Here is a 15,096-nt window from a genome sequence, read left to right on the forward strand (position 1 = left end):
GGGTGGTTTCTGTGAGAAACTGGTGGGACCTTCCCCTGTGTCTGAGAAAGCCAAGATGGACCCACCGCGGGCCAAGGCTGAGCCCATCAGCAGAGATGGTGGCACTGCTGGGATGAAGTATTTAAGAAAGGGAGGAAAAAAACCTGTGCAATTGCAGCTGGAGAAGAGCAGAGTGAGAATGTGTGAGAGAAACAACTCTGCAGACACCAGGTCAGTGAGGGAGGAGGAGGTGTTCCAGGTGCCTGAGCAGAGATTCCCTGCAGCCCATGGCAAAGACCATGGTGAGGCAGGATGTTGAAGCTGAGCCCTGGAAAGAAGGGAGGGCTGAGAAAAGGTGGTTTTAGGATTTGATTTTATTTCTCGTTGTCCTGCTCTGATGTGATTGGTAATAAATTAAACTCATTTCCTCAGGTTCAGTCTGTTTTGCTGGTTACAGTAATGGATAGGTGGTAGCTCCCTGTCCTTATCCCAACCCATGAACCTTTCATTACGTTTTCTCTCCCATGTCCAGTTGAGGGAGGGGAGTGATAGGGTGGCTTTGGTGGGCATCTGGCATCCAGCCAGGGTCAGCCTTCCACACTGATGCAGGAAGGCAAAATGGCAAGTGCCTTTGGAGTTCCCTGTCATTTACAAAGTAAAGACTTGGAGTGTAAGAGGGCACTGAAGCAGGCATAAAGGAAAGTCTTGCATGAATGTATTTAATCAGATGTAGAATCAAGGTAATGATGGATAATGACTAAATACATTTGTAAACAGGTGCAAAACACTTTTTTTCCCCTGCCTGGAGAGCTGCCACTGTTATGTGATAGCTTAATATTTCAACTAGAGCTGCAGCTGGAAAGGCAATGATATTGAATGATTTTCATTATCCATTCTGTACTGCTGAAATGAGCATAGCCATGTAAAATAATACTAAAATAAACTCATCAAATAGACTTTGCAAAAAGCTTTACAAAACTGGATTTTTGTTTTTTCTGTAAGTAATTGTATATTTGTGGAAACCCTTCGAAAGAACTGTGGACTGCTGATTGAATTTTCAGGTAATTTTTTTAAACCTGTGTTACTTAAGACTGAGCTACAGCTATAAAAGACCTTACCCCTGAATTTGTCACTGCTGCTGCTCTCTCACGTGTTGAGTGATGTTTGAAAGTGGATCTCACTTGGACAGTCTGGTAGCAGCTTCTGATAGTATTCTGGTATTACTGTTACAGCACTAGGACTCTGGTGGAGATGCTGCATGAACTTGCAGCAGAGCTGCTATCCCTAACCCAGAACAGCTAGTGACAGTTGCCAGACTAACACTAATTAGAAAACTAGCAATAATTTGTTTTCAAACTGCATTTCTTGGCTTCACTAGGTTCATGCTATAGATGTTCGATTTTGGTGCAATCATAATGTTGACTTGATTTTTTTTTTTTAATGTACTGCCTTATATTCATAGCATCTATTTTTATGCATCTAGCATCTATATGTCTTATAAAAACCTGCACAGCAAAGATTGTAATATTCCTTAGGCTACAAGGAGTGCAAGAAAGGAAAGGATCACTAGCTAACTGATGGTTGTTGTTTTAAATTCAGTATGACTTGCATAAGCAAACTCGAACAGGACCATTTGGCTTAAAAGTCTAAGTGAAGAAAGGTTCTTAGTAATAAACATTGCTTCTAGCCTTGGACTTCTGGACTTGCAAAATAGATGAATGTGCAACTGCTAAATACATAATGTAGTTTAGCCTTCCACCAATTTTTTGGTTTCCTAGCTGTTTCTAAATGTTTGGCTCAACATGTTATAATGCAAACGTATCAAATGTAAACAGCATCTTTAAAATGCAGTATATTATCTTGCTTTAACTGTGTTGTCTTTCTACTTGAGTAGTATAATAATACAGAGAAAGCAGGATACCAAAATACAACTGGCCAACTATCCAAGTATTTAGAAAGCTCTAAATTTTGTAACAAAAAATTTATCCAAAAAGCTTGTGTCAATAACAGCTATAATTTATTAGAAAGCTCTAAATTTTGTAACAAAAAATTTATCCAAAAAGCTTGTGTCAATAACAGCTATAATTTATTAGAAAGCTCTAAACTTTGTAACAAAAAATTTATCCAAAAAGCTTGTGTCAATAACAGCTATAATTTATTAGAAAGCTCTAAATTTTGTAACAAAAAATTTATCCAAAAAGCTTGTGTCAATAACAGCTATAATTTATTACCTTGGAAAATCCATTCTGTATTTTAAATGGGATTACCACTGGATTCAGAAGGATGAAAACCACTGCTGAAATGTATCACATTATTCATGGCCCATAAGAGAGCTGTGCACTATGGAAAAGCAGGTGTCTCCTTTCACTAGGAAGGCTTCCCATTACAGGAATAGGATTCAGAAGGACACATGGATGCCTGCAGAATCCTAAAAATTTCTGCTTCCTGCTCCTCTGCATCTCTTTTCAACAACCTTTTGGCAAGATGAGGCAAATTTGTGTTTACTTGAGTTTTGTACTTGCATAGCAAAATTGCATTCTCTTTCAAGCAATTTTGTTTTGGGAGACTGCTCCTTTCCATAGGCAACTTAAAAACTAATGATTTTTTTTTTTTTTACTATCACTTCATTAATGCACAGAGTGTAGTGATAAAACCATGCAAATTCTTCCAAGTTAACCATATTCAAATAATTTCTGCAACCACTGTAGGTATTATATGAAAAAAAAACTAAAAGCAGCACGTCACTGTTGAGTGCCCATCAGTGCTCAACATAAAACAAATTGCAGGTGTTTTTATGGAAAGGCAAGAATTACCAAAATCTGAGGGTCCTGGAGGAAGGCTAAGAAGCTGGCAGCTGTCCAAATCATACCTTGTGTTGCACGGCTGCTCTTTGTGAAGGTCAGGGGGGTCATGGCATATTATCCATCCTTGTCCCATCAAGGAATGATTCATATTTTCTAAATATTTTCCCCTTTCTTCTTTTTTTATGTTTCAGAATTAACGTACATTTTGCCTTAAATGCGATGTTTTGTTCTGAAGTGTTTGCAGTTGGTGTTCTTGATGAGCACCACTCAGTCTCTGCTATTAGTAGGCCACTGGTGACAGTGTCCTTCAAACAGTGGGTTGCTTTTTATCACCTGGTATTTTTGTAGCTCTAGGGGTGGAAATTGAATTTCCAGTTGAATATAGGATGGTGATCACCTGGTGACAAAGAGCTGCAGGAAACAGGACAGATTGTAAAATGTTTGGCACTCTGTGCTATGAGATTAGGTGTTGACAGCATTCTTTTGAGGTGATGTGGAGTCTCAGTGAAAAGACCCTGGCAGCTTTTTATCCAGATCACAAAGGAGTGAAAATCCTGGAGGAATCTTTGCCACAGTATGCTCAGAGTAGATGTATCACTTCAAGGTACAGTATTGGGCTTGCCCCTGCTGTGATTTAGTTACTTGTTTGGAAGTTGGACTTCCACAGCTGGGGTTCCTATTGCACACCAGTACATTGGCACTACAGAATAGGCTGTTGTACACCATACTGATGGTGGAGAAAGGAGGGTGGAAAAAAAAAAAAAAGAAAAAAAAAAAGAAATGTTTTAGAGTATTGCAGTTTCCTACTGCTTTTTGAGTCAGTTCACCTTCTGGAATAGTACTTTCAAAAGCAAAGACTGTATTCCCATTATTGAGGTATCCTCACTGAAACACTTAAGATATTCTAAGTTTCTCATTCAGTAGGAATCTTTTTTTCTTGAAGGCATTCAGTGATGTAGGATCCTTCTGCTATAGCAGTGTGTGCATCCAGTAGAACGAACCTAATTTAGTGAAGTATAGAGCTAGTCAAAGCTCACAAATCTTAAATATTCTCTAAGTGCACATAGGAGTTGGAGAAATTATTTAATTTTTATTTCTCTAGAGCTGTATAAATTTTGTGGTATTATTAAGTTACACTGTGTGAGTGTGGTGGGTTGACCCTGGCTGGTCACCAGGTGCCCATCAAAGCTGCTCTATCACTGCCCTCCTCAGCTGGACAGGGGAGAGAAAATATAACAAAAGGCTTGTGGATCAAGATAAGGACAGGGAGAGATCACTCACCCATTATTGCAAACCAGATTGGACTTGAGGAAAGGAGTTTTTAATTTATAACCAATCAAATCAAAGTAGGATAATGAGAAATTAAAATCAAATCCTAAAAACACCTTCCCAGCCCTCCCTTCTTCCCAGGCTTAGCTTCTCCTGTGATTTTATGTACCTCCTCCCCCCAGCTGTGCAGGGGATGGGGGTTATAATCAGTTCATCACCCGTTGTCTCAGGGAAACATTGAGTGTGTTACCAGAAAATGCGGGAAGATGAGAGGCTGCTTGTGTATGCCCAGTGTCACAGTCACCCAGAAAGAGCAAGTCTGGAGCATGGATTATCTTCTAACCTACCTTTCACCATCCTATGGTCACGACAGTTTCAAATGTTTTTGTGATTTAGTCTTGAAGGAAGACTTTTTTGCATAGTTTTGTTTTAAAAGTTAGCTAGGAATCAAAGTGTGAATTAGGGTAACACAAAGGTTGCTGCTTCAAATTTCATAACTCCACTGGTGGGGTTAAGAACAGCTGCCATAGCCAGAGGTACATTTCCAGATCTCAGCATTTCGTGCTGGGTTTCCTGAAAAGAGTAATGGAAAAATCTGTCGGTGACTGTACCATTAGTATAGGATTGTCCTAATTTCATTGTGAAATCTTCAGCTGGATACAGGAGCTCTTTTACACTTGACTTTTTCATTAGGTTATTTTTGTTAGTGCCATCTTGTGATGGTGATGCATACTTGTATCTACAGGACACGTTTAGCGAGGATGGACTTTCTAATTAAGGAATTTACAAGTATTCTGTATATGAACCAAAATCTATGTATCTAATATTTTTTTGTTTTCAACGGGGAAGGGTATTATTATTGTCAAATCAGCTCTTTTAAGTTATGTTTATATTTCTTTGTACAGTACTTCATATGGCTCTATTGTCATTAGTACAAACCATCTTTTAGCATCTGGCAACAATCTGGAGTTTTTGAGCAGCGGCACAGAAGATAACAGGGTATCCCTTTGTCAGAGTGCATGTGTATCCCAGTCTGTGGCAGTCAGAGTTCATGCTCACAATGATCTGAAAAATATATCCTTGAAATACACAACTAATTATGGTTTTGATTAAGGAGTAATCATTCTGCTATGTGATAGACAGTTTTAGTGCAAATGAGAGTTGTGAGTGACAAATACACATTATCCTAATTTTCTCACAATGTTTATTTAAGCTGATAATATGTGTCTTTCTCATTTCTTTGTTTGTGTAGCACTAGTTAGGGTAACAGGAACATGGGTTTGTTGTGCTGCCCTTTTGAGAGCGAGCCTGCCCTGCACTGCTGAGTGAGGCCATGCATTAGCTGAGAAAAATCTGCTGTACTTCTCAAGGGTGCCAGGTCAACAGCCTCATGATAAGGTCACTTAGTGCATTGAACAACACAGGAGTAAAACTGTCAGAATTCTGTAGTCTTAAGTGTGATTTACTATAAATTATAGCCTGCTCTGTTGAACTCTTAAACAGGAATGAGGCCATAGAATAATACTGAAGTCAAAGCTTTATGTTAAAGCCACTTCCTCACCTAAAGGTTTATGCACAGTCAGATTGTCCTTTAACCACAAATATGTGAAATATAAAAAAGTATTAAAAATTTCTAACTAAAAATTTGAACTTTGAGCAGCCGAATTCCGCTCTCTTCCTAAGAGTGAGAGGGAAACTTCTGTTGTTAGTGTATATAGCCAAAGTCAAAGGAAAAATGGGTAAGAACATGTACACAAAGAACTCAAACCAGAAATCTAGACTTCAGGTTTCTGAATAGCAGTTCAAATAAATGTTTGTGTTTCCATTCGTTTGCTCGTGTAGGTTTCCTGGTATTCCTAACTAAATTTCTGGGATAAAATACATCTATTTGTAGTAATCTCTGTAGTGTATTAAAGCAAACCATCATAATGGCAATATTCTCTTACATTCTTTCCACTTGTATAGAATAAAGATTGCTTTGAGTATTTTAGCACAACTGAAATCTGGAATTGAAGACTTCTGTCTCACTTACAAAATGATGGTCATGAAATTCAGATTCCAGTCCAGGATTTTGTTATTGAGTCCAAGGGGATTTTATTCATTGTTTTATTCTTTGCTTAAAGATGACCATCTGGGCAGAGGGGAAAAAAGATAATATTTCTGTGACTTTTTTTTAGAATAATAATGCCAATAATTCTTCCAGTTATTCATGCTGGTCAACCAGTATTGTAAAAGCTTAAATATTTTTTAAAAAAACAGCGACAACCAAACAAAAAATGATTGAAGAACATAGTTAGGACTTCAAAAAATTCACTGAAGCATTTCAGTGGGGTTTTAAAAAAAAAAATTACATAACTTTCTTTATTGTCTGAAGTCCACATGGCTCACAGAGTTGGGGGACTGATGAATGGCAAGAGAAGACTTAAAAATTAACTTGAACAAAAGATGAAAATAAGATTCCTCCTCCTAGCTGGTGAATGAGGTTATACCATTCTCTCATTACTCCAAATAATATGTAGTTATTTATTCATATTAGGTAGTAGTACTTTATCAGGAGAGTTGTCCTGTAGCTTGAGAGTGCATTTTTCCAGGAGAAAAGAAATACAGAATTTAGAAGGCTTCCATGCTTTCATGGAATGAGAACTGTGGGATTTGGTGTTCTGATATCGTCCCGTCATACTTGCATGGATGGATGGGAACTGCTCTAGACATAAAAACTTCATACTTTGGCTCAAGGAAGGGACAGAAGGTTGTCCTTGAAATTATTCCCTTTGAGCTTCTCTGTTTCTAGCTGAATTTTCCAGTTTCATTCTTGTACAATACTCTAATAGAGAAGTTTTAAAATCATTTCACTGACTTCAAACATCAGTTTTGCCTCCTTGAGTTTGCAAGAAAGAACCTAGAAATTTTGCAGCCAAAGAAACAGCTGTCAAAATATCAAGTTGCCTTGTTTATTATGTGGTTAATTTCTGTTTTACTGTCCAACACTGATAGTAGTAACTCTTACTTTATAGAAGATTCCCTTTCTGCAAACTAGGTAGAATAATTTCCAGGTTGTGCAGAGACTGTCCTCAGGGATCAGTGAGTTCTCTTGGGTCCCTTCCCCTATGAGGGCACCGTTCCACCATGATCCCACCAGTCAACTGATGAAACAAACCCAAAGCCCAGGGCTACTCTTCTCTGTTATTTTGCTTCCCTTGTTCCCCTTGCCCTACTGTCTCATAGCCATAGGATCATAGAATGGTTTGGGTTAGAACAAAACAGTTATCCTGGGTCATCCCACTCCTATCCAGGTGTGAGTAGCAGAGCCAGTGAAAAGTCTCTTGTGTTGCACATCCCACCCCGGCCTCTGCCGTCCTCCAGAAATCTCTAGGACAGCTGGTGCCCTGCATCACTGACCTTCTAGGAGGTGCTGGGGGTGGTTAAAGTCCCCATAACAACCTGGGATTGTGAAGTTTCATCTAGTTCTTTAAACAAGGCTTCCTCATTTCTTGGTTCTGTGTTCCATAACAGATACCCACCATGATGTCTCCCTTAGTGGGAGACATCAGTTTCATCCCAGTGGCTTTGCAAATGCCTGGAGAATCTTAATTCTTCCTGCATGTTTTGCACTAGATATGGCTTTGTGTTGAGGCACTTTTTATTGTGAAAATGCAGTATCAGGTACAGTTGCAAGAGCTTGGTCCCAAGTGGCACAGCATTCCACCCTCCCTTGACACTGTAAAGAGCAGGATCTAATATGGGTAACTCACAAACTGTGGTATAAGCAAGAGCCAGAGACATTGGTGTTTGCTGGAAGCTGGTGGAGAATGTGTTGCTAAATCTCTGAGTGAGATCCATGGCAACACTGCCAAGGAACAATTGGCTTCCAAACCAGAATTAGGGTCCGTGGGAGCGGATCTGGAAAAGCCTCGCGAAGGCTGCGTAGCCAAAACTGAGTAATTGCATTTTGTTGTAACTAAGCTCCTTCTTAATCACAGTCAAGAGAAATTCGTGGAACCAATTTTTGGTTGTTTTTCAGCTAAAGGTCTGAAGCTTAGCCATATCTAATCCAGACAAAGGATGCTGAGGATTGTGCTGTACCTTCTATAGGCATAATTTTTTTGGAGATGCACTCAAAATGAGGGGGGGGGAAAAGAGGATTGTCATCTGTGTTCACGTGGTAGTAATGATTACTGCAGCTCTAGTCAGATGAGATGTTGTACAAGTGCAGTGGGAGATGTAAAGAAGGGGGCAGTCAAGGACAGCTACAGATTTCTGAAGCGTTTTGTAAAGGCCAGTGGTCTTCACAGAAGCCCACTGATAGAAGAAAGGCATGAGGAATCTCAGTGTGGTGAGAAGAAAGTTGTGGTAAAAGGCACCAGTTGGTGTGGGATCTGTTCACAGACCAATACCTTGCTAAAAATTGTGGTTAAGATGGAAAAGTTCTTTTACTGAAAAATATCTTTTCAGATTTTTTTTTTAAATGTTCCTAAGACTGCTGTTTTAAAATATGAAGCAGTAAATCCCTTCAGAAGTTATTTTTTTTTATGAGGATAAAGTACTAAAACACTATGGTTTTTTTAATGAATACTCTTTTCCTTGGAATCCAAAAATCTCTGTGCACTATTTTAACTTCATCTTGAAAGTTTTCATGAATAAAATTAGGAGCTTTTAAACTCTTTTTCCTTCTTTTTTTTTTTTTTTCTTTTTTTTTAAATAACAGAATTAATTTCTGACAAGCACAGAAACCTAACGTGATAGTCACCTTTGGGCTTAGCATTTGGTGGCAACTAGAGCTTGAGTCTGAGTTGATTGATAAGGAAAATTGAGAGAGTTGTTTGGAAACAAGAAGAGTAAGATGGTCTTAGAAACCAAAAGAGAGTTGTGTGAGGATGCTTTAATAATATTTTCAGTTTTGATAAGGTATTGTAGAGCTGAAAATACATCAGTATGAAAGAGTGGATTAATAAATGAATAAGTCATAAGCTATACATAAAAGATAACAAAAAAAAAAGATGAGGCAAATATCCTGAGATTATGTCAAAGACAACACAGTGGCCTCAGAAGAAAATATTTTGGGTAGCTGCCTTTTCTATCTCCCTAGGAAAATGATATAACTGTAAATGGGATGTGCTGTCTGAATGGGTGCCAGGTAGCAAAAACCAGCTTTATATAAATATTATTAGTTTGATGTATCAAGTTTGTTGGCAGCTGTTGATATATAGTGTTGTGAGGACTTGGATCCGTGAGATCTGACTGCGGGTCAGTGTATAAAACTCCCACGCTGTGGCTGCACGTTGTGATGTGGTGAGAGGGAGGCTTCTGCATTGGGGAAGAGTCCAGTTTTGATGTGCTTTGACAATAATCCCTCTCTAGAAGGAAAAGACTCAACTATGATCAGTTTATGCTCCTGTCAGTTGGAATAACCCACACTCTTGGTACCTCTGGGCACACAGTGGTACAAGATTGTTGTCCCACCCTGTGATGGGTGAGCAGCACATCAAAACAGAAACCTCTGGCCAACCAGCAGCAAACTGTGGTAGGTGTCACCTACAGCAGCGAAGCGATGGGCATTTTTCCCTGGGCTCTAGTACCTAGGCTGTGCCCTGCACATGCAGCACATCCAGCAGGCAGCTGAGCTCAGCCTGAAGGCATGTGTGTGACGTGCCTTCCGCTCCTCCGACCACCTGGCGCTGTGGGCGAGGCGAAGCTGCAACCTGATGCCATAATGCGTGACAGCCAGGTGTTCAGCTTTGCTCTTTCGTTTGTCAGCCTTGCCAAATTGGATGAATAACAGAAATCATCACGGAAAGTGATGATGATGATGATGAAAATGCTAGTAGGAGAGCAGATTGCTGTTTGACTGAAATCAGAATAAACTTCTTAGTCGAATGCACTGATGCTAAAGCCTAATAAAAGTCTTTGCTCTTCATGCTCTGGTGTATGATCCTTAAGAAAGAGCATTATTTTAGGGTGCTTTATGGCATTGAATTGGCAGTGCTATCTCCCTAGTACTGTTGCTTGGTTGGGAAGATAATTGATCCTCTCCTAGATGAAAAGTTGATAAGGATTTCTGCAGAAGGAGTTCATGAGTCATGAACCTTAACTGCAACCTATTAGCCAAGTCATGAGCAATTATATTTTGGATTGCTACATATTCAGATTATGATGCAACAGCTTATGCTTAAACTAGATTTACTTTAAAACATCTTTTAATTTTGGCAAAGAGCGGAACTTTTCAGTTTAAGCATTCTGAAGGTAGAGGAAGCAAAAGTTTAGCAAATGCCTCCAGTATCATCCTGGATTTGGGAAGATAAAATCTTTCTTGCTGCCTTGGTTTCATCCTAAATTTCATCCATTCAAAATTTAACTCCTCTAAATTTTAGTTTTTATATTATACTCGTCTCCTTGGAAGAGGAGACCATCCTCTTCATAACAGACATAGAAGCAGACCATCCTTTGCATAACTGCTTTAAAATGAATGTTATACCTTACATGACTTCAGTATATTGTCCTGTGTTGCAGTTGTCTCCCAAATTGCCTTTTTTAAGTTTTGTGGAAGATGTCTGCCAGGTAATGCCTCCGTAATGCTTTCTCCTATATTCTTTGCATACCATCATAATCTTTAACTGCTCTTGTTAATTTTACTGGTGAAACGTGGAACATAATGTACATTTACTGCCAAAACCAAGCATTATTATTTTTCCTACCCAGAGATCCTAACCAGCTCTCACCCAAAGGCCATACAGCCTTCATCAGGAGTAACATGGAAAACAGTTCTGAACCAGGACTTCTCCCTCTGCCTTTCCACAGGTGGGACTCATTCGAGCTGAATCCTTTTAGCTCTTGAAGAGGGTTTGGCCTTACTTTTACAGGCTCATGGTAGTATGATAAATATAATGGAAAAGCAACAGGTTTGAAATTAAACTTGGTTATTGACTTGTAAGTGAAAGACATTTCTATAGGGAGAAAAGGTAATAGCTTTAAGGGCCGCTGGTTGGTTTTGATGCATAATTAGATACAGAGCTTGGAGAGCCTCTAGGTTAAGAACTGATGCATCACAGGTTGACTCATGGGCACTAAGCTATTTTACTTTCTCTGGAAAGTATTATATTGAAAGCATATTTAGTGTGAATTATATTGACTTCTGAAGAAAAGGAACAGTCTTTCCTGAAGCCTCAGAAAGCCTTAGTGGCTAATGCTGACCAGATTTACACCAACTGCAAAGCTTATTGCTGATCTTGACACCTCATCTACAGAGAGCTTCAAGGTTTGTTCTCATCTATACTTCTAGAGCACTGAGAACAGACAGTAGAATACCCCCTGTAGTAGTTCTTCGTCCCTCAAGTTCGCCCTGTCCAACCACTGAAGAGATTGATTCTGCTTCATTTATCAGTGCACCTAGTGATTAATTGGAGTAGTTCACTGTTGAATCAACTTCATGTTTGCACTTCTCCATTTCTTTTTTCTGGAAGATTGCAACAACAGATGTTAGCACTATCACTTGTTTTGATTATTTAGAAGGAGCCAAGAGTGAACAGAGCTGTACTTCTTGCCCATTCGAATTCAGAAGTTGGCCTGCAGATTAAGTTTTTCTTTTGGACCTCATCAGGGCTTTTATAAACTAGATAGGAGGGAGAATTTGTGCTTTAGTGTTTCCAGAGCTTGTTAACATCTTATTTTTATGTATTTAAACATGTTACACTTGCATTTCAAGCGAGAGTTATGGTCTTAGTTCTTATAGGGGAGGACTGCACAGAAAAGCAAATGCATTTGCATTATAATTTACTGAGTGGCTCTTTGCCAAGATCAATATATAGGTATCTACTTTCTGTAGATAACATAGTTGGAAGAAAGCTAAAGTGCAAACACACAGCTAACTTAGGTCAATTAAAGCAGATAACTAAGATTTTTCATTATATTTTTGCTGAATTACATAGGTAAATTGTTTTGAAAGACACTTGTTATGTAAAGCTTCTAATTAGTGCCTTCTGTAATATACTAATTATTAACTTTTTTTTCATTAATATTCACTGAATTTATAGGTTGAGGTGGGATAATTTGGTTATTAAGTTTGTCCATCCACTACTTCAGATTATAATACTCTGCTCTGTTTTGCTGTAGCTTTAACAAAATATCTCTGCCTGGACTGAACTGTCCAAGCCTAGTCTCAGGGAGATTTATTTTTTGAGACATTTAGCCAAAAGAGATCATTCAGATCCAAGAATGAGTCAATTCAATAACCCTTCTGATTAAAAAAGAAACCACCCGAAAAACCCTTCAAAAAAACCCCAAACCCCTGAAGAACAACCACAAACCCCAAACCTAGACTTTACAGAATTGAGGAAAAGCTACCTACAGCTATGAATGGATTTGGCCTTTGGTTCTTCCTTTGAAATCTGTTCATGTTTAGCAAAGCAGTACATCTGTGAAAACTTGCAGTGCACTTAAGCTTAGTGGTGATGACTTCTGTGTTCAGCTGTTGAATTCCCCAAAGGCTGCATTGAGCATATTGGAAGGTTTCCCCCTTAACCACAGCATGGAGCAGAAGCAGGATGCTTTGGATCTAGTTAAAGGGCAGGAGAGCAATGCTGCAGGGGGGCTGTTCCCTCTGCGAAAGGGGCTGTGGGGGCTGGGGATGGACATTGGCTGGGATGGGGTGGGATGGGATGGGAAATGCTGTGAAAAATGGGAGGGAAATGCTGCTTGAACCACAGTGTAACTGGGACTGGGTAAGAGTTAGGGGTGGAAGAGCACTGGAAAAGAATTGGCTTATGTTGGGAGGGAAGGAACTGCAGAGTAGAGCCAAGAGGAAGAGCATAAGCAAAACTGAGATGAGGGACTGCCCTGTCGCAGGTGTGCATATGCATCCTGGGGCACTTGAACACTGCCTTGGATAGCTGGATTCTACCTGGTTCAGTCCTGTGGGATTCTTAAGATGCCAGGCAAGGAAATGATGCTGTTTATTTCTTGTTGCCTACTTTCATTATTCTGAATACAGAGCTTAACAGTGAGATTTGAGAGCCACACAAAGCACTCAGAGGTGCTACTGAAGTCTCTGGGACCAGAGCCTTGGAAATATTAGGATGCAATCATAAGAGTAGGGTGAATCATTGACATCTCAAATTGATTGTCAATAAGAACATTAACTATGAATCATTCAGCACCTAAAATCAATAAGATCAAAGCCCAATACATGTTCTGTGAGTAGCCACTTGTGTGTGAGGTCCATATTAAAAACATGGGAGCCAGGACTGCTATATGGTAATTTCAAATTTGGCAAAATATAAAGGACACATACTGCATAAGATTTCCATGGACTAAAACTTGTTTGAACATCATGATGGAATGCTGGTTGGAGTAGATGCTTTTTGGAATTCACACTACTTATTTTCTTGGTTTTGGTTTAATTTTTTTTTCACTGATTCCAGAAAAAAAAAAATTTCCATCTTTTATGCACTGCTTTTGTGTGGGGCACAGTTATTCCTAGGCAGCCAATTATGTCACTTATATGGGGGTAATTGAATTGGCATTAGCTTCACTTTAGCTATAGTGAGTAAAAATAATCCTGCAGGTGTTGGAAGAGGACTGTGGTGCAGACTGGGAATACATTTTGTTCGCTATCAACTCCAAAATTCATGCTGCTGCATCTCTGCAGCTGTTGCTATATGAACTGACCCAATTAAAGCTAATGAATGTCCTGCTACAGGGTATACCATGGAAGTTAATTTGAAGTCTCTGAATGGTTGAAGAGCCTCATGTAAGGAGATGCAATCGATAGTTCATATGACCAGGATGGGACTATTTGGTGCCTGAATGTCACGAGTTAAAAGTCAAAGGGCAAAATGTTGGTCTCCCTTTAAAGCCAGTGGAAGTTTTGCCATTAACTTCAGCAAATGTAGCATTTCTCCCTTAATTCTGTAACTTTGTCTTATGGAGAGGGGAATTGTGTTGTACTTTTACATCTTGTGGCTTCACCAAGAGTCTTCATTCCACGAGTTTTTAGATTTTTGTTTAATCTGATGGTGTTTTGTGGGAAACTAAATTGAAAGTGTATTTAAGGGCCCCAGAGACCTGCTCTGATGAACTGCATCAGGAGAAGTTGAACATCTGCTTCATGCTCGGACACAGCTTTAGCAGAACTCCTAATCATTCAAAAGAAATTGCAGAAAATCTGTTTGCTTTCAAGTTTCAAACCTCATCGCTCAAACTTCGTTTTAATGTCCTTACATACAAATTAAAAAAAGTAAAAAAATCAATACAAAATATTTACGACCTAGGCAGAAAATATGTAAAAGAGGAGGGGAAAGAAAAGCAAGCATTTTTGCAATTTTAGGGTGGTTTTACACAAAGGAAAATTCAAAACTGAATTTTGGAATATAACAAAAACGTGCATCACACTAACATGAAGATGTTTTAACAGTGGTTGTGTTTTCTTAACAAACACCTGGTTTATCAGTTCTATTTCATATGTAAAATGAAATGGAATTTATAGGAAATAGATTTTTTTTTTTTAATTTCAATTAACTATTTTTTACTATAAGGAAAATATACAGAATTTCTGTGGAAGTCCATATACTATTTTTAGTCAAATACAGAAAATACTTTGCTGCAAACTTTTAAATATAATAAAATGCATTTAATAGCAATCTTTTGTGGTATCATCATTATTTATGAACATAACATTCAAAGTATGGAAATTCAGTTGTGGATCAAAATGACCATAAAAACAGTAACCCAAAGAACCTTATAAACGTGTCAACACCCATCATTTATCACAGATGGCTCATACCAAAGTAAAAAATTTATAAAATGTAGTAATTCTCAGCATATGGTTTACTTTGTTGCATTGTTCCTACATATTATTTGTGTTAAAATCCAGAAAATTATATTATGAAAAGAATATTGGGTTTTTTATTAAACTAAAGTACAGGTTAAAGTCATTCTTTTCTTGTGATGAACATATACCAACAGTGATTAAAAAATAAAAATTTATTTACAAAATATTGATGCATACATATTACACAAGTCAGTTATATCAAAGTGGTTTTTTAAACAATAT

Source organism: Chiroxiphia lanceolata, chromosome 7 (assembly GCF_009829145.1).
Source record: "Chiroxiphia lanceolata isolate bChiLan1 chromosome 7, bChiLan1.pri, whole genome shotgun sequence".
Taxonomy (NCBI): domain Eukaryota; kingdom Metazoa; phylum Chordata; class Aves; order Passeriformes; family Pipridae; genus Chiroxiphia; species Chiroxiphia lanceolata.